We start from the raw sequence: 24003 nt of genomic DNA, 5'->3' as shown, positions 1-24003 counted from the left end.
ATAATCCTAGATTTGTTAATCAAAAGCTATAAAACCTTAAACACAAGGTGTAGGAAGATTTGTTTTAATGAACTCAATGACACAGATTTCATTACTAACTTGAACTGTTAACTGTTTAACAATTTTAGACTTGTGGCTTTCTTTGGTTTGTTTATTTTTGCTTTTACTTCTATGCTACACTAGTTTGCCATGTAGCAACTACACTGTGCAATATTACAATAAGGACTGGGAAAAATTTTTTTGGATGTAATGTCTATTATGATTTGCAATAGTATTTCTCTCTAGTTCTCAGTGATTTAAATGTGACCAAGCCTTCTGTCCTTTGTCACAAAAAGCGGGTTTTCCAGGTGACTATTTTGGTGAGTGTCAAAATAAGAATTTATGGTGTATTACTGTCAAAATCACTTTAAATTAAAATATATATATTGCAGGAAAAATAAAATAAAATAAAAAAACCTTAAGCAGGCCTCAATCTCTCTAAATCTTAGTTACCTTAGCTGTAATTTTAGGGGGGAAACTTCCTAAGTCATGAGATTGTACTTGAGATTCAATGAAGTAATGATGTGAAATGTGTTTTTTAACTCACACAAATGCCACTCATTATAAAGCTATCTCCACATTGGCTCACAAGCTACATACGACAGCTACATATTACCACTTCGCAGGTGAGATTATTAAAGCCCAAAAAAAAAATGCTGAAAGTAACACACAGCTCAACTCTGTGACTTCCTCCAGAAACATAAATGTTACTTTGATTTATTATAGGGATGGTTTCTTAGTTTTATGCCTCATTAAACTGACATCTCTGAGGGAGGGAACACATCTTATGCATTTCTGTACCCCAAATCCCAGCATGGTGCACTTAAAAGATGTTAAATAAATGTTAGCTGAATGATGAATGACTAACATATTGGTAGCAAAACTATATCTGGGACCCAGGACTCCTATTCCCAGGTCCAGGATTCTTTGTACCCAAACTTCATGGATCTGGTCCATCTTCACTTTTCATCTCCTCCTCAATCCTCCCACTCTCACAAGACTCAACTTTCCATTCCTGGAAAGAGCCTCTGGAGTTTTGTAGGTGCAGATCCCTCAGCCTTGAACTTTGCTCATCTGCCTCTTTGCTGAGATATTTCCCATTCAACCCTCAGATTTCCTGAAGGCCTTTCTAATCCTCCTACGACTGGGTTAGGTGTTTCCTACTCACCTGTGTCTATCACAGAATCCTAGCACACAGAAAGAGTCAAAAGTATCTGTTGTAAACTGAATGAATGAAATACTGGGTCTAGAAATCCAAAGGTGATGCAAGGGAAAGATTTTTGACTTTTGTTGAAGGTTAATATCTCAACTAAGGAATCTGATAATGAGGATGCTGAGTCCTCTCTATGCTGCTGTCATATACCACCTGATATTTTCTGTTCTGATAGTGAAGAACCAGTTATTCCTTCTGATACAGAAGCACATTTAACAGAACTTTTACCTAAAAACACTCAAGTACAATTTCCAAATGATAAAAAGTGGAAAGACTTACTTGTAATAACAGGGACAGATGATTACTGTAATTCAAGTCCTATATTAGAAGATTATACTGAAGGAGAAGCTAAACAGTTAAAAAAGCTGTGACCATTTTCAAGAAAGCAGAAAGGCCCTCTCAGCCTTCTGAGACATAGATAACATGTAATCATGGGGCTGCTGTGGGGCTGAGGCTGCTACTTTAATCATAAATAAGAAGTAAATAATGTAGCAAGGTTAAATACAGTCCTAATTAAATGTATGTTTATCAATATGATATAATGGCTAAACTAATCAAAGAATAAAATGAAAAAAATTACTATATTAACAAGTTAGAGACAAGTAATAATAATCTCTTCTAATTTTTAGACTTTGTGTATATAAAAGTATGTTATATTGCTCTTACAGAAGTCATAGCTTAATTAGTAAAAATTTTATCAGTCAAGTTTTACAGGCATTCAAGGCTAAGCCTCTGATAACATGGATACCCTCCTTTGATCTTGAACCACTAATGGATCCAGGTGCTTCACTTTGTTAGACATCTGTGTTCATAAAGCATCATTTAATGTAAAAATAGAATATGATTTGATTGAATGTAAATCAAAAATGCTATAAATTCTCTGTAACTGAGACAAGGGGGAGCTTCTGATCTCATGTCCAGCTGCATCTGGAGGAAAAGGGGTTCCTGGGCTTGGTAATATATCAATTTATTTTTACATTGTAAACTTGTTCCTTTTACCTTAGGTGCTCCTTTAGTAAAAATGTGTTAAAGTTGAATTCTTATCCTGAGTGCTCTTTACTTTTAAGCTATTATCTATCCCTATACTCTTAATTGAGTGGGAGGTTACTTGATGAAGCCCAGACCCAATGAATCACAACCTGATTAGGCTCAGGCCTTTCTAACAGAGATCATAGCTTTGAGGTATAAAGAGACAAACCCAAGACACTTGGAAGTCCAGAAACTTAACCAATTCTATTTCTCTCTCTCACACTAAAACGCTAGTTTATCTGTGCAAACCCCAAGTCCTTCTTTGGACCATCCACAAATTAGTTATGATCTAAGAATGATTTCAAAAAGTCCTTCTAGTGCTGACAATACACAAGTTTGGACACAGGCTAAGTACTGGAGGCAAGGTACTTCCAAAGCCATCTGTGTGCTCCATAATCTGGAAGGCCCAATACCACACCAACAGCACCAATCACACTGGACTCTGCTGTCAGCAGCCTCCCAGACAGTTGATTTACTTCAGTCCTCCTGATGAAGTGCCAAGAATAAATTTAGGTGAGCAGCGGAGCATTTTAATGAGTCCAGAGCCTAATGAATCTTTTCCTTCCTGTGTCAATTAGAATTTCAATGCTAGGATCCCCAAGGACTAATTATTGGGAACAGAGAGAAGCCTTTTTATTCACCAGTTTCTGCCTGAGCTACCTGACCTGGCTCTGTATGTCTGCTACGTAGTAATCTTTCTTACTCAGATAGGACACCTGGCAAACAGTTCTGGCTGATCAATTCTGGAGCCTGAACTTGAACTTGAGGAAGGAAATCTAGGGGGTGGGCAGGTTGGTCAGGGAATCAGAGCAGCCCTGACTTTAGAGCCATCTCATAGTAACAGTGGTCTACAAATAGATAAAAGCCAACAGATTGACTTGCTATTCACCCAACTAAGTATCCACTATTACATGACACCTATTTACCAAAGTCATTTTGAATCTTCACAATATCCCTAAAAGTAGGTATCACCAATACTATTTTACAGAAGGGAAAACTGAGGCTCTGAGAAGTAAAGTAAGAAAGAGCCTAAGGAGCACATTTAGTAACTGGAGGCAGGAATTTGAACTTGGGTTGATGTAATTCTAGAGCCTGGGCTCTATCAAACCACAGCTGCCTTGTCCAGGGACTGACACAATGCTAGCACCTGATGTCCCATCAACACATTGTCTTTTGCCCAGGCACAAGCAGGGGGAGCTGTGCATCGCTGGTCCTTCCACTAAACTGAGTTGGCAATCTCCTCATTCCCAGAAGATAATTTCAAGCAGAGACACCATCAATATTACCCCTGACGCCTACCCCCAAGAATCTTTACTTGATTTATAAGGTATAGCTAATCCTTGATTTAACAGCTCCCAGGCACAGTGTCCTCTGCCTCCCATCCTGCCCTCTCCAGGTCATGCAGAGTAAGACCATTTGCTAGTGCTCTGTCATCAACAGAAGACACATTTTCTAAGGTGAGGAAGGAGGTAAGCAAGTCAGGTTAGCAAATGGTCATGGAATTGAGTTTTAGGGCTCTAGTGGGAGAAACACACAATAGTAAGGTAAAGAGGTTTGTTCAAGTCTATACAGCTAGAAGGTGACAGAATAACAACTGGAAAATAGGTTTACATTGAATCCTAAGCTGGCCTGGTTTCCACATTCAACAAAAATAACACAACTATATAAAAGGAGATAAACCCTCTTTAAATTTTTTTAAATTAAAATTTTCATTTTGAAATAATTGTAGATTCACATGCAGTGATAAGTGCGTCTTAAAAGCACTTAGCAGGACGCCATCATCATGGCAATGTAAATAGCTACTGAAAACTTCTCTCCAGAGATTCAGTGAAAAAAAGGACAATTCTGAGTTTGAGTATGAGTAAGAACTGATACCAATCTTACTTAAACTCTCTCAAAAAACTGAAGAAAATGGGACACTACCTAACTCATTTTATGAAACTAACATTATTCTAATACCAAAACCAGGTAAAGATGCTACAAGAAAGGAAAACTATAGGCAATCTCCCTCATGAATACAGATGCAAAAATTCTCAACAAAATATTTGCAAATCCAATCTAAAGACACATTTAAAAAATCATACACAAATGGGGTGGTATTGGGGAAAAAATACAATTAATACAAACTAGAGTCTATAGTTATCAGTAACACGGCAATATGCTTCCATTAATTATAACAAAAACAACATACCAAAGCTAAATCTATTAAGACAGGGATATAAGGGAGAGGTATGGGATTCTTGGCGTTGGTGTTGCTGTCTGACTTTTTTATTGTGTTTTATTCTTATTTTATTTTTCTTTTGTAGTTTTTTAGTTGTCATTTTATTCTTTCTTTTTCTTTATTCTTTTTACTTTTTTCACCTCTTCCTCTTTCTTCGCCGAAGAAATCGGTATGTGATTATACAGGGAACCATTGACTGTTTACTTAGGATGGAATGTATGATGTGTGAATAAAACCATCTAAAAAATAAACAGAGGGATAAAAGTGCTGGAGAAAATGTGCAAAAAGGGATGTACCTAATCACCACTGGTGGGGAAGAATGGTACAGCCCATCTGTAAGGCGGGATGGTGGTTCCACAGGAAGCTAAGCATGGGGTTGCCACATGGTCCTGCAACTCAGTTACTGGGTATGTACTTGGAAGAACTGAAAAGAGGGACATGAATAGACATTTGTGAAAGTGGGGCTTATAGTGTCAGTATTCACGATTTGCAGTGGATGGAGGTGGCCTAAGGGTACACTGACTGATGAACGGAATGGTGAACCATGGTGTATACATACAATGGAATACTGAGTTGCTACAAGAAGGAGGGAAGTTGTGAGGTTCATGGACATTGAGGACAGTATGCTGAGTGAAATAACCAGAAATGAAAAGAAAAACACTATAATGCCTCACTAATATGGACTAACTACAATGCACAAACTCTGAGAATTGAGTCTGCAAGCATAGGTTATCAGGGGAAGGCTTACTGTAAAAGTTCTTAGATTGTAAGCTCTTATAGAAGTTACATCTATTCCTGAGTTATAATGCTTATTTCTAAATTCTGAGGTGTTGAGCTCTCTATGTATAACCTGGTCAGTCCCTCAAATTTTGGGTATCTGTGTTACACCTGAGACTCAGAGTCAGAGTCTGGCAGCTATGAATGTCAGCATCACCCCATGCAACAAATGCTAAGGAGTCTTAAAAAAAGAGATCAGACTTTGATTAGAGATATGAACGAAATGGACCTGGTTAGAACTAAGGTAAGTCAGACTAAAGGGTAAAGGATGATATTGACTGCATTCTAAAACTTCAACTTCTGTGTGAGACGAAAGGAAGAGATATTTATTAGGTGCAAAATCTGTATTTTTTGTAACATACTATACAATTTAACTTTACGGTCAGCTTAATCAAACACCCATAATTATGGGGAACATTGAATAGGGAGTGAAATCTGGTTGGTTTGTACAGCTTATATCCCAAAGTAATTTGTACAGAGAATAAAAATGTATTTGCAAAGCCTCCTTAAGGGACTGGGGGAAAATGTGGAAATATTATATTTCCCATCTGGGGAATTAATGATATTCTCACAAGCTTTGGGGGCTACCAATTTAGAAGGGCAAGCTCTTGACCTTGGGGCTTGCCCTTATGAAGTTTGTTACTGCAAAAGAGAGACTAAGTCTACTTAAATTGTGTCTAAGAGTCATCCCCAGAGAACCTCGTTTGTTGCCCAGATGTGGCCTCTCTAAGCCAACACTGTAGGCAGGCTCACTGCCGTCCCCACTACGTGGGACATGACCCCTAAGGGTGTAAATCTCCCTGGCAATGTGGGACATGGACTCGCGGGGATAAGCTTGGCTCTGGCATCATGGGATTGAGAAAACCTTGTTGGACCAAAACGGGGAAGAGAAATGAAACAAAAGTTTCAGTGGCTGAAGAGATCTCAGAGTCCAGAGGTCATTCTGGAGGTTATTTTTATGCATTATATAGAGATCCCTTTTTAGTTTTTAGTGTATTGGAATAGCTAGAAGGAAATACCTGAAACTGCTGAAGTGCAACCCAGTAGCCTTGATTCTTGAAGACGATTGTATAACTATATAGCTTACACTGTGTGACCATGTGATTGTGAAAACTTTGTGGCTCCCATTCCCTTTACACGGACAGATGAATGGAAAAATGAGGCCAAAAAGTAAATGAATAATAGGGAGGGATGGGGTGGGGTGGGATGTTATAGTTGTTCTTTTTTACTATAACTTTTATTCTTTCTTGTGTGTGGTAATGAAAATGTTCAAAAATTGTGGTGATGAATGTACAACTATTTAACGATACTGTGAACAACTGATTGCATACCATGGATGACAGTACGGCATGTGAATATATCTCAGTAAAATTGAATTTAAAATAAATAAATAAAGGGCAGAGCATGGGAGGCAAGAGAACAGGGGAAAGGAAATCAACTCCTACCACTAACCAGATAAGTGGCCTTGGTCAAGTCACTTGCCATCTCTGGGTTTCTAATACTAGAAGACTGAACTAAAAGATATTCAAGGACCTCTAGCTTAGACATTCCAGGAATCTCCTTATTAGTAGGTCATATGACCAAATGTGGGTCTGGGAAATGCTGATGACGTGATTAGGCAAAGTGGCCTAGAATGAAATGGAACAATGGTTTGACAAGAGCCCTGGGCACAGAGTGAGGGAAAGAAAGCTGAGGGAAGGAGGCAAAAATAAAGGTATTAAATGTGATTCAAGTTAATCTTGGCAAAAGCCAGAAGACAGCAGGGAGGAAAGTAAGATAGACTGAACCAGGACAGTACCAACACTAGCCTTGCTACTAACTTACTGTGTGGCTGGCTCTATTAGTCAGCCTCATTTCCTCGTTTACCAAATGGACCTCAGGGCCTCAGATACGTACAATACTTCCTTAGCCTTGAATATTATTAGGTCCTTCAGAGCTACTTACTTTAATACTTCAACCCTAACCACACTCATGCTGAAAACCTGTTTCCATTCCCTGAAAGACACAGCTTGGAGGCTAGTCATCCTTTTACAATTGCCAAAGGCCTCAATTTCAAAGCACAACTCAAATATCATCTCTTCTGTGAAACTTTCTTGAATTCTCAGGCAGCTGGTGTCCCCCTACTCCAAGCTCCCAAAGCATTCTGTATGCTTCCATTATAGTGATCATCACTGTAGGCTACTTTTTACCTGCCCATCCTCCTTGATGAAATGTGGGCTCCAAAGGCTTTGACTATGTGTTTGCTTTCCCCTTATCCCTAAGGATCTAATCCTGATCCCCTAAGAATAAACACTGGCACAAATGTTTATCAAACTGGATCTTAACGTGGTCCCACAATTAAGAAAGGTTCCTAACCCTTCAATGGCAGTCTTGATCAGGAAATTCTTCCTTCATACTGTCCAAAAACTGGTTTCCCTGATATTTCCACCCACTAGAGAGCATGAGGAGGAGAGGGCTGAAGAAGAGGCTGGAAAGAAAAGGGAGAACTAGTCTTTGTAGAACCCTGAATGTCACACTAAGGAGGTCTGATTTATTCTACAGGTTTTATGAGCAGGGGAGTGATAGGAATAAGACTGGTTTTAAAATCTATGAAGGGAGAGAGGCAGTTATATTTCAAGGCAAAGACTAGAGGTGGGAAGGCCCGTCAGTTGACAATTAAAATAGTCCCAGTAAAAGATAACTGAGATCTGGCTTCAGGTGATAGCACTGGGAATGCGGAGATGGGGAGAAAGGCAAAATGTCTATTGTATAGTGGTAAAAACCACATAATGAAAGCATTTGCCTCCTTTTCCTATGAACAGAACTAGCTCTGTGCTCAAAACAGCCTTCCTCCAAATGGAACCCTGTCACCCCTTTAGCAGTACACTTCTCTGCATCCACGATGACCCTGAGGGCAACCAGGAGCAAGTAAAGAGCCTCCATGATCACGGGAAAGGAAAGCAGGTCTAGGATTAGCAAAGGCTAAACCCCAGAACAGTGAATAGGGCTGCAGGAAAGAGTTCAATATTTCATTGACAGATGCTACCTGTAGAAGCTTCAGCAAAGAGGATGGATCCATACCTGAACAGAAAGGTGCCTTTTAGGGTTGGGGCAGCTATAACCAGCTTTAAAGCAAAAGTCTTTGATCAGTTTTGGTGGTGGCATCTTACGAAAAATTGTCCAGAACTTGGAAACATGGCAAAAAGATGTGACCTTTCAAAATTATATCTGAACATTTTCTAATATGCTCCTGTAGATCATCTGAAACACTTGGAGAATAGAATTTTGATTTACTCTTTTCCAAATGATTAGGGTCCAAAAGTTTTAAAGCTGCAAAGTTAAGAGACCCCACCCCCACCCCAAATGTGCCAGTTGTATTATTATGTCCCCCAAAATACTACGTTCTTCAATGCAGTCTTGTGGGGGATGACACATTGGTGGTGTTTAGGTTGGAATCTTTGGATTCGGCTGTTTCCACAGAGATGTGACCCACCAAACTGTGGGTAATACTTTGATTAGGTTATTCCCATGGAGGTGTGGCCCCACCCATTCAGCGTGGGTCTTACTGATTAGTTCACTGGAACCATATAAAAGCTCACAAACAGAAGGACCTCAGAGCAGCTGCAGCTGAGAGTCATTTTTGAAGACGGCGTTGAAAGCTCACACTGATATTTTGGAGAATGCCATTCTGAAATGTAGCCTGGAATCAAGAAGATGCCAACCATGTGCCTTCCCAGCTAACAGAGGTTTTTCCGGATGCCAATGGCCTTTATCCAGTGAAAGTACCCTATTGTTGATGCCTTACCTTGGACATTTTATGGCCTTAAGACTGTAACTTTGTAACCAAATAAACCCCCTTTACGAAAGCCAATCCATTTCTGGTGTTTTGTGAAATGGCAGCATTAGCAAACCGGAACACCAATCAAGATGGCAGAAGTGAGACAGTTCAGGGCTCTGCCCCACCTTAGAAGCTTTGAACAACAACCAGCAAGAACTAGCAGAAACACCTTTCTCAAAGCTCCAGAAAACAAAGCACTGCAGTAACAGGGTGAGCACCAAATCAAGAAAAAGTCTACTTAAAAGCAGTGGGATCGGGTAAAAGATGCTGTTCACAGTCCCTTTTCCTCAGCTGCTTCTAAGATGTTCGGTTCTTTCGAGGAAGCTAAGGCCGAGGTCATCACTTCATCCAGTGACTAGCACTGTGCCCAGCAGCCACCTACCCAGCACTCACCCACACCATGGCCTCCATCTCTGAGCTCACCTACATCCACTTGGCCTTCATTCTCCATGACGATAAGGTTACCATCACAGAGGCTAAGATCAGTTCCCTCATTAAAGCAACTGGCATAAATTTTGAACAGCTCTGGCCTGCTTTATTTGCAAAGATCTTAGCCAAAAGCACCATCAGGAGCCTCAATTTGCAAATGTAAGGGCTGGTGGATCTGCCCCAGCAGTGGGTGCTGCACCAGCAGGAGGTTCTGCTTCCTTCCCCACTGCTGCCTCGACTGAGGAAAAGGAAGTAGAAGCAAAGAAAGAAGAATCTGAGGAGTCTGATGATGACATGGGCTTTGGACTTTTTGACTATAAATTACTTTTGTAATGTGTTCAATAAAAAGCTGAACTCTTAAAAAAAAAGAAAGGTAGGATATTGTGGCGCCCTGGCTGACCTCTCCCCAACCCCACTAGTGCTCGGCATGGAGCTGGCCTGCACTCCCAGTGCAGATCCCTGGTCCCAGTTCCAGAGGGAGCAGAGCGACCCTCTTGCACTTACAGGGAGCATGTATGCCTGGTCTAGTCTCTTATGGTGGCCTAAGGGACTTGCTGTTCTAGAACTTGCCCTGCATGTAGAAGGGCAGCCCACAGAGCTCTCCTTTAGAACACTGAGGAAGAGCAGTCAAGAGGCTACCTGGGGCAAGGGACTGCTAGCTATAAGACATAAACTGCAGTGCTCAGGAACATCAGGAAACTGTTCCCTAGGGAAGATGAGAAATACACATCCATGTAAATGAGGGAATTCCTAGGGCCAAACATACATGCCCAAGACAAGAAGCATGCATAGTAAGGACCAAAGGCTTCTACACTTTGGCCAAGAGCTATTCTCTAAACTCTCAAACACACACATCCAAGATGCTCTGTGAACTCCAAACAGGATAAACCCCAATATATTCACACCACAGCATATTATAATCAAACTGTCAAAATACCAAAGATAAAGGGAGAATTCTGAAAAGGCACAAGAGAGAACCAATGTGTTACATACAAGTGAGCCTCAGTAAGATTCCTCATCAGAAACCACGAAGGCAAGAAGGTAGTGGGAAGACACATTTAAAGTGCTGAAAGCAAAAAAACTGCCTACCAAGAATTCTGTGTCTGGCAAGACTGTCTCTCAAAAGTGAAGGAGGGATTAAGACATTCCCACATAAATAAAAGCTGAGGGACTACAAGACATGCTAAAGAGAGGTTCTGCAGGTTGAAGAGAAACGACACTAGACAATTGACTGTAATGTATAAACACTTAATTCGTAACAAGAAGTACATAAAGGTGGGGATCAGAGGGGTATAGGAATATAGTTCATATAAGCTATTGAAGTTAAGTTGGAATCAAAGCAAATGAAATATTGTAGATTTAGGATGTTAAATTTAAGCTACGTGGTTACCACAAAGAAAATATCACAGAATATATATGCACTCTTAGAGACAGAATATACAGTACAGGTTAAAAGGTGGGGGAAAGGGACAAATGAGTGTAGGGTTTCTGTTTGGGGTGAACAGAAAGTTCTAGTAATGGATGGTGGTGAGGGTACTGCAACATTATGACTGTGATTTAACCAACTGAATGGTATAGGTGGGAAGGGTTTGGGTGGGAAGGGTTCAGGTGGGAAGATTTATGTTGTAAACATGTTTCCACAATTAAAAAAAAAAAAAGAAAGAAACTAAAGAGATTATGACAACTAAATGAAATACATGATACTGCATGGGAGTAGAGAAAGTTCAAAGGACACTGAGACATTAGAAAAACTGGAATATAGATGTAAGTTTTATATCAATGTTACATTTCTTGAACTTAGGTAATCAGCACTTAAGGTTGATTATCTAAGTGAATATTCTTGTTCAGAGTAAATGTACATGGAAATATTGTGTTCAATAAGTATGATGTACACAACCTGCTCTCAAAGTTCAGAAAACAGACAGATGGGGGGAAGGGTCTAGAAGGCAGGCAGGATGCACAAAGATGGCAAAATGTTAAAATTGGTGGATCTGGATATATGGGAGTATTACTCGAGTTCCCTGTATGAGGTTTATATTATTTTTCCAATTGCCCTATAAGTTTGAAATTATTTCAAAATAAAAAATTTTTTAAAAACTGCAAAATTAAAGGTTAATGCAGAAAACTGAGAAGGCGTACTTTTTTAGGCAGAGGTATTTTATATTTCCATTAGGACATTAACCAATTTTGATTCTTTTAGCAAACTTATTTCAGCAATCTTTTTTCTACTAACAACAGAAATCCAGTTTCTGAGCTATTTTCTTTCTGCTGGTTCCCGCATTAACAAGTTAAACAAAACTTGTTGATGGGTATGTAGAATGGCACTGCTGCTGTGGAAGCTAGTTTGGCGGTTCCTCCAGAAGCTAAGTATAGAGCTGCCATATGATCTGGCAATCTCCCTACTAGGTATATATACTCAGAAGAACTGAAAACAGGGACACAAAAAGACATTTGCACACCAATGTTCATAGAAGCATTATTCACAATTGCCAAAAGGTGGAAAACCCAGGTGTCTATCAACCAATGAATAGATAAACAAAATGTAGCATATCATACAATGGAATATTGTGCCGGTGTAAGAAGAAATGAAGTCATGGCACACACATGTGACAAGGTAGATGAACCTTGGAGGCATTATACTGAGTGAAATAAGTCAGACACAAAAGGACAAGTATTGCATGACCTCACTAATATGAACTAAATGTAACTAGCAAACTCATGATGCTGGTATCTAGAACAAAGGTCACCAGAAGATAGAATGAGGGCAGAGAATGGGGAGCTGATGCTTGATTTGTGCAGAATATGTAATAAGGTTGATTGTAAATGTTTGGAAATGGATAGAGGTGATGGTAGCACATTATAGTGAGTGTAATTAATAGCAAAGATATGTGGATGTGATTGTGGTTGAGAGGGAAAAGTGTAGGGTCGTGTATGTCCCTAGAAGGAAAGCCAGAGGACGAAACATGGGGCTGTATAACATGGTGAACCCTCTTGAAGGTGAAAATGTTTCAGAATTGATTGTGGTTATGAGTGCACAACTCTGAATTTACTAGAAGACACTGATTATACACTTTGGATGCATTGTATGGTATGTGAATTTATATCAATAAAACTGCTTTAAAAAAAAAAAAAACAAACTTGATATGTCTTTACTAAACATGAGAATTATGCCCTGACAGGGTGTGCACATTCACAAGTCTGCCTACCTCATAGGAACCAGGTGCCAAGAGGCAAGAGAAGCCTGACACCCAAATGTAGGATGTAAATGAAGTAGAGCAGGTGGTCACTTAAGAAATGACATAAAAGTCCAGTGTACCAGAAAGGGCAGCAGGCTGAATGTCAGGAGACCTGCCAAGGATTTGCTGTTTTCACCTTGGGCATATTATTGCCTCTTGCTGGGTCTCAATTTCACAATTACAAAATGGGAAGGTTAGTCTAGGTCAGAGTTGTTTTCCAAACTGTGTTCCTGAGAACCCTGCAGTTTCAAGGCAGATGCTACTGGGTGCCTGTCTGTGGTGAGGGTAGTGGGGAGGTTGAACTGGTGAACTCTGTGTCCCCTGTCATCACTTCAAACAGAGTGACTCTGTTTTATATGTTGAATTATATGTTTAACTAAAGGGTTCCTTGGTAAACTTGAGGTTAGTTAAGCTTCCTTTGTACTTTGACATACTAAAATTCACCATGATTTCATGGGGAAAGATCCTGGGGAAAATGCAGAACCAAAAATACTGCACTTTTTGTCTAACAATACAAGTTCCTAGTAGCTGTGTATGAATCAGGTGGGGAGGGTGACAGGAGGGAAGAGGAGGGCTCAGAAAGAGGTAAAGACTAAGGGCCTGCCCCTTTCACAGCTGAAGATTGGTGTGGGCCTGAAGTCAAGGAGAGAACCCTCAGGGAGAACTTGAACTCACAGGGATTCCAAGGCAAGGACGTGGACTTTACCCCCTGGCTCTGACATATAAAGGCAGATGCCTTTAGTTTCCTCACAGTAAGATCTCTAAAGGGAAAGTGAGTGCTTTGTAAACTGAAAAGTGAGTACAGATTTGAAGTCCTATTAGAACAATCTTTTTCTTAAAATCTTTTATGTGTATCTCTTTCTTCTTCTGCCTGGTTCCTGAAGGAGGATCACAAAGCTTGAGATGATACAGCCCCTTTTCTCTTTCCTTCCCTGCACATCAGAGTCGAAATAGAAACAGGGTTTATAGCTTAAAATATTCCCTTCATTCAACTTTGAAAATGACAAGTACACTTTTTACTAGGGACTCCATGTTCCATGTTGAAATTAGAAACCTGTCCTCTTCTCACTTAATGCTTGGATTTCTGTCTGGGCCACCCAGTTGGGTCCTGGAAAAGTTGCTTTGAGGCAGGGCCTAGCAGAAGCTCATGGGAAAATGCACTGAAAGGCATGGAAAATATTCCCATTATCCAAGGCCACTGAATGCCTCTTCTTGGGTATTCCTAAACACTCCACCCTCCTGGGGAGCTGAAGGCAGAAGGGGAAAGATGGTAATTAAGAACTTAGTCTATGGGGTCAAGAGAACCTGAACTTGGGCAAATTCACTTACTTCACTGAACCTCAGCTTTCCCCTCTGAAACTATTAATAGCTTAATGAGCTATAAAGATTAAGAGAGATAATCAATTTAAAGTGCCTATCACAGTATCTGGAACACAGTAGACAATAAATGTTACTTCCACTCAAGAGGGAAAGGGTAAGGTGGCAAAAGATGATTGAAGGTGATTCACATGACGGGTAGAGAAGACTTGAGGACAAACCCCAGTCAGCAGCAAATCAGAGCTGCTAGTAGCTTGGAAGGGGAATGAACTGTCTTGGAGAGTCTGCTGTGCTATTCTAAAAGCATCTGGATCCTGGACCAGCCAAAGCAAATCAAACAAGAGAGCTTATAGAACATTTGTTTCTAAACAAGTACAGGCTGCTAATGTTACTGATAGACAACACAGGGGAATTGAGAAGGCTGTTGGCGGAGATGCTAAGAAAGCTGACATGCTTTCAGTTCTGATCTTTGCTACTATATACACAAGTACACCTGACCGTGATTCTAGGAAAGAAGAGAACCCTGGACCAAGATACGTGAGACATGGTTTCTGGCTGGAGCTTGACCGTGAGCATGTCACTTCACCTCCTGGTGCTCCAGTTTTTTCTCTCCTCCTACAATAATGATAAATCTCTATGTGCCTACTCTATTATCACTATTCCCATTTTCTTATGATGAAACTATGGCTCAGAAAGATTAAGCTTTAGCTCCTAGTAGGAATGTGAATTTAGAGTTTGATGTCAAAGCATAGGGTCTTTCTACTCTGATGCATCATCTCTCAGTACTAAATGAGGGATTTGAAAATAGTATGGTTTTAAGTCATCTGAAATTATGATTTCAAGACACTCTAAACACTCTTGGGCTAGACAAAGCCTGGCTGGTTGGGAAGGCTGCTCAGATAAATGAAATCCTCAACAACAAGGGCAAAAAGCTGAGGCACAAGCACAATTTGAGAGCCAGTGAAATTTCAGAAAATTAGCCTTGGAAAGGCTAGAGGAAAGGCCCTTAAAGAATACATCGCGAGGCAGGGCAAGATGGCAGACTGGTGAGCTGTATGTTTTAGTTACTCCTCCAGGAAAGTAGGTAAAAAGCCAGGAACTGCGTGGACTGGACACCACAGAGCAATCTGTCTTTGGGCATACTTCATACAACACTCATGAAAACGTGGAACTGCTGAGATCAGCGAAATCTGTAAGTTTTTGCGGCCAGGGGACCCGCGCCCCTCCCTGCCAGGCTCAGTCCCGGGGGAGGAGGGGCTGTCAGCTCCAGGAAGGAGAAGGGAGAATTGCAGTGGCTGCTCTTACCGGAAACTCATTCTACTGATTCAAACTCCAACCATAGATAGACTGAGGCCAGACACCAGAGACTCTGAGAGCAGCCAGCCCAGCAGAGAGGAGACAGGCATCGAAAAAAAACAACACGAAAAACTCCAAAATAAAAGCAGAGGATTTTTGGAGTTCTGGTGAACACAGAAAGGGGAAGGGCGGAGATCAGGCCTTGAGGCGCATATGCAAATCCCGAAGCAAGGCTGATCTCTCTGCCCTGGGCACTTTTCCTTAATGGCCCTGGTTGCTTTGTCTATTAGCATTTCAATAACCCATTAGATCTCTGAGGAGGGCCGTTTTTTTTTTTTTTTTTTAAATCCTTTTTGCTTTTTCTAAAACAATTACTCTAAGAAGCTCAATACAGAAAGCTTCAAAGAATTGAAATTTGGGCACGTCAAGTCAAGAGCAGAACTAAGAGAGCTCTGAGACAAAAGGCAATAATCCAGTGGCTGAGAAAATTCACTAAACAACACAACTTCCCAAGAAAAGGGGGGTGTCCGCTCACAGCCACCATCCTGGTGGACAGGAAACACTCCTGCCCATCGCCAGCCCCATAGCCCAGAGCTGCCCCAGACAACCCAGTGTGACGGAAGTGCTTCAAATAACAGGCACACACCACAAAACTGGGCGTGGACATTAGCCTTCCCTGCAACCTCAGCTGAATGTCCCAGAGCTGGGAAGGGGGAGCAGTGTGAATTAACAGAGCCCCATTCAGCCATCATTTGAGCAGACTGGGAGCCTCCCAACACAGCCCAGCAGCCCAGAACTGCCCTGGGGGGACGGCACTCACCTGCGACATAGCACAGTCATCCCTCAACAGAGGACCCGGGGTGCACAGCCTGGAAGAGGGGCCCACTTGCAAGTCTCAGGAGCCATACGCCAATACCAAAGACTTGTGGGTCAGTGGCAGAGACAAACTGTGGCAGGACTGAACTGAAGGATTAGACTATTGCAGTAGCTTTAAAACTCTAGGATCATCAGGGAGATTTGATTGTTAGGGCCACCCCCCCTACCCGACTGCCCAGAAACACGCCCCACATACAGGGCAGGCAACACCAACTACACACGCAAGCTTGGGACACCAATTGGGCCCCACAAGACTCACTCCCCCACTCACCAAAAAGGCTAAGCAGGGGAGATCTGGCTTGTGGAGAACAGGTGGCTCGTGGACGCCACCTGCTGGTTACTTAGAGAAAGTGTACTCCACGAAGCTGTAGATCTGATAAATTAGAGATAAGGACTTCAACTGGTCTACAAACCCTAAAAGAACCCTATCAAGGTCAGCAAATGCCACGAGGCCAAAAACAACAGAAAATTATAAAGCATATGAAAAAACCAGACGATATGGATAACCCAAGCCCAAGCACCCAAATCAAAAGACCAGAAGAGACACACCTAGAGCAGCTACTCAAAGAACTAAAGATGAACAATGAGACCCTAGTACGGGATATGAAGGAAATCAAGAAGACCCTAGAAGAGCATAAAGAAGACATTGCAAGACTAAATAAAAAAATGGATGATCTTATGGAAATTAAAGAAACTGTTGACCAAATTAAAAAGATTCTGGACACTCATAGTACAAGACTAGAGGAAGTTGAACAACGAATCAGTGACCTGGAAGATGACAGAATGGAAAATGAAATCATAAAAGAAAGAATGGGGAAAAAAATTGAAAAACTCGAAATGGACCTCAGGGATATGATAGATAATATGAAACGTCCGAATATAAGACTCATTGGTGTCCCAGAAGGGGAAGAAAAGGGTAAAGGTCTAGGAAGAGTATTCAAAGAAATTGTTGGGGAAAACTTCCCAAATCTTCTAAACAACATAAATACACAAATCATAAATGCTCAGCGAACTCCAAATAGAATAAATCCAAAAAAACCCACTCCGAGACATATACTGATCACACTGTCAAACATAGAAGAGAAGGAGCAAGTTCTGAAAGCAGCAAGAGAAAAGCAATTCACCACATACAAAGGAAACAGCATAAGACTAAGTAGTGACTACTCAGCAGCCACCATGGAGGCGAGAAGGCAGTGGCACGATATATTTAAAATTCTGAATGAGAGGAATTTCCAGCCAAGAATACTTTATCCAGCAAAGCTCTCCTTCAAATTTGAGGGAGAGCTTAAATTTTTCACAGACAAAGAAATGCTGAGAGAATTTGCTAACAAGAGACCTGCCCTACTGGAGATACTAAAGGGAGCCCTACAGACAGACAAACAAAGACAGGACAGAGAGACTTGGAGAAAGGTTCAGTACTAAAGAGATTCGGTATGGGTACAATAAAGGATATTAATAGAGAGAGGGAAAAATATGGCAAACATAATCCAAAGGATAAGATGGCCGATTCAAGAAATGCCTTCACGGTTTTAACGTTGAATGTAAATGGATTAAACTCCCCAATTAAAAGATATAGATTCGCAGAATGGATCAAAAAAAATGAACCATCAATATGTTGCATACAAGAGACTCATCTTAGACACAGGGACACAAAGAAACTGAAAGTGAAAGGATGGAAAAAAATATTTCATGCAAGCTACAGCCAAAAGAAAGCAGGTGTAGCAATATTAATCTCAGATAAAATAGACTTCAAATGCAGGGATGTTTTGAGAGACAAAGAAGGCCACTACATACTAATAAAAGGGGCAATTCAGCAAGAAGAAATAACAATCGTAAATGTCTATGCACCCAATCAAGGTGCCACAAAATACATGAGAGAAACTTTGGCAAAACTAAAGGAAGCAATTGATGTTTCCACAATAATTGTGGGAGACTTCAACACATCACTCTCTCCTATAGATAGATCAACCAGACAGAAGACCAATAAGGAAATTGAAAACCTAAACAATCTGATAAATGAATTAGATTTAACAGACATCTACAGGACATTACATCCCAAATCAACAGGATACACATACTTTTCTAGTGCTCACGGAACTTTCTCCAGAATAGATCATATGCTGGGACATAAAACAAGCCTCAATAAATTTAAAAAGATTGAAATTATTCAAAGCACATTCTCTGACCACAATGGAATACAATTAGAAGTCAATAACCATCAGAGACTTAGAAAATTCACAAATACCTGGAGGTTAAACAACACACTCCTAAACAATCAGTGGGTTAAAGAAGAAATAGCAAGAGAAATTGCTAAATATATAGAAACGAATGAAAATGAGAACACAACATACCAAAACCTATGGGATGCAGCAAAAGCAGTGCTAAGGGGGAAATTTATAGCACTAAACGCATATATTAAAAAGGAAGAAAGAGCCAAAATCAAAGAACTAATGGATCAACTGAAGAAGCTAGAAAATGAACAGCAAACCAATCCTAAACCAAGTACAAGAAAAGAAATAACAAGGATTAAAGCAGAAATAAATGACATAGAGAACAAAAAAACAATAGAAAGGATAAATATCACCAAAAGTTGGTTCTTTGAGAAGATCAACAAGATTGACAAGCCCCTAGCTAGACTGACAAAATCAAAAAGAGAGAAGACCCATATAAACAAAATAATGAATGAAAAAGGTGACATAACTGCAGATCCTGAAGAAATTAAAAAAATTATATGAGGATATTATGAACAACTGTATGGCAACAAACTGGATAATGTAGAAGAAATGGACAATTTCCTGGAAACATATGAACAACCTAGACTGACCAGAGAAGAAATAGAAGACCTCAACCAACCCATCACAAGCAAAGAGATCCAATCAGTCATCAAAAATCTTCCCACAAATAAATGCCCAGGGCCAGATGGCTTCACAGGGGAATTCTACCAAACTTTCCAGAAAGAACTGACACCAATCTTACTCAAACTCTTTCAAAACATTGAAAAAAATGGAACACTACCTAATTCATTTTATGAAGCTAACATCAATCTAATACCAAAACCAGGCAAAGATGCTACAAAAAAGGAAAACTACCGGCCAATCTCCCTAATGAATATAGATGCAAAAATCCTCAACAAAATACTTGCAAATCGAATCCAAAGACACATTAAAAAAATCATACACCATGACCAAGTGGGGTTCATTCCAGGCATGCAAGGATGGTTCAACATAAGAAAAACAATCAATGTATTACAACACATTAAAAACTCGAAAGGGAAAAATCAATTGATCATCTCAATAGATGCTGAAAAAGCATTTGACAAAATCCAACATCCGTTTTTGATAAAAACACTTCAAAAGGTAGGAATTGAAGGAAACTTCCTCAACATGATAAAGAGCATATATGAAAAACCCACAGCCAGCATAGTACTCAATGGTGAGAGACTGAAAGCCTTCCCTCTAAGATCAGGAACAAGACAAGGATGCCCACTGTCACCACTGTTATTCAACATTGTGCTGGAAGTGCTAGCCAGGGCAATCCGGCAAGACAAAGAAATAAAAGGCATCCAAATTGGAAAAGAAGAAGTAAAACTGTCATTGTTTGCAGATGATATGATCTTATATCTAGAAAACCCTGAGAAATCAACGATACACCTACTAGAGCTAATAAACAAATTTAGCAAAGTAGCGGGATACAAGATTAATGCACATAAGTCAGTAATGTTTCTATATGCTAGAAATGAACAAACTGAAGAGACACTCAAGAAAAAGATACCATTTTCAATAGCAACTAAAAAAATCAAGTACCTAGGAATAAACTTAACCAAAGATGTAAAAGACCTATACAAAGAAAACTACATAACTCTACTAAAAGAAATAGAAGGGGACCTTAAAAGATGGAAAAATATTCCATGTTCGTGGATAGGAAGGCTAAATGTCATTAAGATGTCAATTCTACCCAAACTCATCTACAGATTCAATGCAATCCCAATCAAAATTCCAACAACCTACTTTGCAGACTTGGAAAAGCTAGTTATCAAATTTATTTGGAAAGGGAAGATGCCTCGAATTGCTAAAGACACTTTAAAAAAGAAAAATGAAGTGGGAGGACTTACACTCCCTAACTTTGAAGCTTATTATAAAGCCACAGTTGCCAAAACAGCATGGTACTGGCACAAAGATAGACATATAGATCAATGGAATCGAATTGAGAATTCAGAGATAGACCCTCAGATCTATGGCCGACTGATCTTTGATAAGGCCCCCAAAGTCACCGAACTGAGCCATAATGGTCTTTTCAACAAATGGGGCTGGGAGAGTTGGATATCCATATCCAAAAGAATGAAAGAGGACCCCTACCTCACCCCCTACACAAAAATTAACTCAAAATGGACCAAAGATCTCAATATAAAAGAAAGTACCATTAAACTCCTAGAACATAATGTAGGAAAACATCTTCAAGACCTTGTATTAGGAGGCCACTTCCTAGACTTTACACCCAAAGCACAAGCAACAAAAGAGAAAATAGATAAATGGGAACTCCTCAAGCTTAGAAGTTTCTGCACCTCAAAGGAATTTCTCAAAAAGGTAAAGAGGCAGCCAACTCAATGGGAAAAAATTTTTGGAAACCATGTATCTGACAAAAGACTGATATCTTGCATATACAAAGAAATCCTACAACTCAATGACAATAGTACAGACAGCCCAATTATAAAATGGGCAAAAGATATGAAAAGACAGTTCTCTGAAGAGGAAATACAAATGGCCAAGAAACACATGAAAAAATGTTCAGCTTCACTAGCTATTAGAGAGATGCAAATTAAGACCACAATGAGATACCATCTAACACCGGTTAGAATGGCTGCCATTAAACAAACAGGAAACTACAAATGCTGGAGGGGATGTGGAGAAATTGGAACTCTTATTCATTGTTGGTGGGACTGTATAATGGTTCAGCCACTCTGGAAGTCAGTCTGGCAGTTCCTTAGAAAACTAGAGATAGAGCTACCATTCGATCCAGCGATTGCACTTCTCGGGATATACCCGGAAGATCGGAAAGCAGTGACACGAACAGATATCTGCACGCCAATGTTCATAGCAGCATTATTCACAATTGCCAAGAGATGGAAACAACCCAAATGTCCATCAACAGATGAGTGGATAAATAAAATGTGGTATATACACACGATGGAATACTACGCGGCAGTAAGAAGGAACGATCTGGTGAAACATATGACAACATGGATGAACCTTGAAGACATAATGCTGAGCGAAATAAGCCAGGCACAAAAAGAGAAATATTATATGCTACCACTAATGTGAACTTTGAAAAATGTAAAACAAATGGTTTATAATGTAGAATGTAGGGGATCTAGCAGTAGAGAGCAATTAAGGAAGGGGGAACAATAATCCAAGAAGAACAGATAAGCTATTTAACGTTCTGGGGATGCCCAGAAATGACTATGGTCTGTTAATTTCTGATGGATGTAGTAGGAACAAGTTCACTGAAATGTTGCTATAGTATGTAACTTTCTTGGGGTAAAGTAGGAACATGTTGGAAGTTAAGCAGTTATCTTAGGTTAGTTGTCTTTTTCTTACTCCCTTGCTATGGTCTCTTTGAAATGTTCTTTTATTGTATGTTTGTTTTCTTTTTAACTTTTTTTTTCATACAGTTGATTTGAAAAAAGAAGGGAAAGTTAAAAAAAAAAAAAAGAAAAAAGACAAACAAGGAAAAAAAAAAAAAAAAAAAAAACGATGTAGTGCCCCCGTGAGGAGCCTGTGGAGAATGCAGGGGTATTCGCCTACCCCACCTCCATGGTTGCTAACATGACCACAGACATAGGGGACTGGTGGTTTGATGGGTTGAGCCCTCTACCATAAGTTTCACCCTTGGGAAGACGGTTGCTGCAAAGGAGAGGCTAGGCCTCCCTGTATTTGTGCCTAAGAGTCTCCTCCTGAATGCCTCTTTGTTGCTCAGATGTGGCCCTCTCTCTCTGGCTAAGCCAACTTGAAAGGTGAAATCACTGCCCTCCCCCCTACGTGGGATCAGACACCCAGGGAAGTGAATCTCCCTGGCAACGTGGAATATGACTCCCGGGGAGGAATGTAGACCCGGCATCGTGGGATGGAGAACATCTTCTTGACCAAAAGGGGGATGTGAAAGGAAATGAAATAAGCTTCAGTGGCAGAGAGATTCCAAAACGAGCCGAGAGATCACTCTGGTGGGCACTCTTACGCACACTTTAGACAACCTTTTTTAGGTTCTAAAGAATTGGGGTAGCTGGTGGTGGATACCTGAAACTATTAAACTACAACCCAGAACCCATGAATCTCGAAGACAGTTGTATAAAAATGTAGCTTATGAGGGGTGACAGTGGGATTGGGAATGCCATAAGGACCAAACTCCACTTTGTCTAGTTTATGGATCGATGTGTAGAAAAGTAGGGGAAGCAAACAAACAGACAAAGGTACCTAGTGTTCTTTTTTACTTCAATTGCTCTTTTTCACTCTAATTATTATTCTTGTTATTTTTGTGTGTGTGCTAATGAAGGTGTCAGGGATTGATTTAGGTGATGAATGTACAACTATGTAATGGTACTGTAAACAATCGAAAGTACAATTTGTTTTGTATGACTGCGTGGTATGTGAATATATCTCAATAAAATGATGATTAAAAAAAAAAAAAAAAAAAAAAGAATACATCGCCTAATTAGCTCATTTTACAGATGAGGATATGGAGGCCGCAAAACGGGAACCAGCTTAACCAGGAACAACCAGCAAGTGGGTGATGGGGCACAAGTTGAGTCCTCTACCTCATGGTCTCTTTCACACTTGCTATTTACTTGGTCACCAACATTCCAGGCCATTCTGATCTTCTCTTTGATATTTCTTATCTAAAAGCTGAGTGAAAGGTCACTGCCACTGCATCAGGCTCCCAGCCATTTCCAACATCCTCTCAATGTAGACAATGGCTTTCTTTCAAACTATCCCTGATGTACCAGTAAGTAGGACTTTAGTTAAGGCTTCTCTTTTGGCACCTCCTTGTCTCCTGTTTTTCCTTCTTGGCTCTTTGATGCCTTTATACCACAAACCAATGTGCCTTTGCAGGCAAAGAATTGGAAGAGAAACCAACAACCATAGAACAACTTTCTACCCCACTTCCTCTTCTTAGAGCTGAGGAAACAGAGGCCCAGAGATATTAAATGCCTTTTCCAAGATTGAGTTAGTAGCAGATCCAGGTTAAGAGCCTGGGTTATCATACTCTCCTTCTACAATCTGAGACTGAACACATGGTATCAGAATTTATTTCAATCATTACTGGTTGAATACAATCCAGGACATTTTTTAAATCTGCTTTTATTATCAGAATGACCATACAAAACAAGCATTATTCCCATTTTGTAGATGAGGAAACTGGCTGAGAGTGACTAGGAACTCATCCAAGTCACACAGGAAATAAATGGCAGAGCCGATTAAAACTGTGGTAAATCTGGCTTTATAGCCTCCTCTCTTTCCCAAATGTCATGTGGCCTAAGAATAAACACAGCTGTGGGAAAGATGCAATTAATTAATCATCCCTGAGACCAGTTATACCATTGGTATCTTTTATCTCTTGCCCTATGCACTTAGTACAGTAACTCGACAGATTATACTAATTGGTAAGTAATGAGGATGGGGTGGAGAGTGGCAACTCAAAAACAAAATGACTTATTCAGAAGAAGCAATTTCTACTTTGTGTTGATAGGGTCTTTGGTGAA

General features: G+C 40.1%; 1 protein-coding gene and 1 pseudogene across 5 annotated transcripts in view; one reads left to right on the top strand and one right to left on the bottom strand.

Annotated features, from left to right (window-relative positions):
• The window catches only part of RALY (RALY heterogeneous nuclear ribonucleoprotein), a 137981-nt gene that overhangs the window by 61978 nt on the left and 52000 nt on the right, over nucleotides 1-24003 (bottom strand). The window lies entirely within an intron of this gene.
• LOC119515284 lies at nucleotides 9497-9858 on the top strand (annotated as a pseudogene).

The sequence above is a fragment of the Choloepus didactylus genome, chromosome 19, assembly GCF_015220235.1.
Source record: "Choloepus didactylus isolate mChoDid1 chromosome 19, mChoDid1.pri, whole genome shotgun sequence".
In the NCBI taxonomy this organism is placed as follows: Eukaryota; Metazoa; Chordata; class Mammalia; order Pilosa; family Megalonychidae; genus Choloepus; species Choloepus didactylus.
The sequence above is the reverse complement of the archived record's forward strand: the minus strand, read 5'-3'. Positions and strand labels throughout refer to the sequence as shown.